Genomic DNA, 1,572 nt, shown 5'->3' on the forward strand with positions numbered 1-1,572 from the left:
CATTGGAAACACCGTATTTTTGACTTGACCCTGTAGCCCAAAGCCACTATATTAAACACATGCACTTACATTAATGTTACTGGATTCTAAAAATGTTAACTTCCTAAACTGTACTGCTGAATTAAACCAGTTTAAATGGGTAGGAAAAATAAAAATTCCCTGAAAACAGACAAGAGCAGCAGCACCATCTTGTGGCGTCACTTTAACCTCCATCATGGGACAGAGAAAATACGATGGCGGGGCGTCCACAACACGGTATGATCTTAATGTGCATCTAGAAAGAATAAAGTTACCAGTTGATGTTGGTGGGAATGAACATATGATGATACAAAACAAAAGTTCTTAAAGTCTAATTGTTGGGTGTTTATGGATATTTTCTTGTGGAAGGCTTGGAACCATAGAATTAAAATCAGAGAGGAAGCACTCCTGCTTATTGTCTAATCAGGATTTGTGATGTCATTGAGGATCCAAAATGGCCACCAAAACAGGACCAATGTCATGTAAATGAGAAAACGAGTGCTTCCTCTGTTTTTAATTTTATACTTGGAACACTTCACCACAGTGACCATCTGGTGGCCAAATTAATTTAAGATTCAATAAGTTTCTCATATATACAGCAAAACACAGTGGTTACAATGAGCAATAAAATTCTTTATGGTTTCCCATCAATTATGCCAATTAAAAAATATATTTTACTTAAAAAAAAATAAAATCAACCGCTAAAACCCAGAAACTTTAAATAAGCGTTTTTTCTAGTATAAGAAAAATGTCATGTATAAAAAAGTATTATTTTAAAAAAGGCCCTCAATTGACAGCTTTTAGTGAATTATAGAAATATTAAATGTCATTTTCATTGAGCTTTTGTCCTTGGTGAATCTGTGTATCATTCATTCTTTCCATTTTCAATTGACTATCAAAAATCAAATAATGGAAAATGGACTGGTTATTTTGTTTTTTGTTTTTCATTATAACACCAAAAACGTTAAAACACCTGGTTTTTCATATTTCATTTTCAGGCTAAGATCGAAAACACGAAATGGAAAAATGGGCATCAGAACAGAATTTGATTTTAATATTTAATTGGTCGGGTTTAGGTGACCCGGAAGTTTGGTAAGGAGCGCTAGAAAACAACAAACATTAGCTTGTTACCGGCCACCATAGACATTGTGTACATAGACACCTCGAAGACTGGCGCTGTCTGTTGGAGCTGTCAGACAGCGCGGCCGCCATCTTGGCTGGGTCCTTCATGCGTCCCCCAGTTCATTTCTTTGTGCTGAGGAAGCTGTATGTATAACTAAAATAATCAAAACTCTCTGAATCTTTACCCGATTTTCACACCGTTTGGTTTGTTACAAACAGCAGAGATGTAGTTATGATACAGGAGGCTTTCACACATTCAAAATACGTACTTTAATGCTGAATTACTTTGTTTTATGCTCTTTAACAAAGACAGACATATAGTATGGCATAATAATAAATGTATATTTCAATACATTTCATATTTTAATAAAGAAAGAAGTTTGATTGTTCATTTCAATTTATTTTACTCTCTCACACACATATACACACACA

The sequence above is a fragment of the Kryptolebias marmoratus genome, linkage group LG10 (assembly GCF_001649575.2).
Source record: "Kryptolebias marmoratus isolate JLee-2015 linkage group LG10, ASM164957v2, whole genome shotgun sequence".
Taxonomy (NCBI): Eukaryota; Metazoa; Chordata; class Actinopteri; order Cyprinodontiformes; family Rivulidae; genus Kryptolebias; species Kryptolebias marmoratus.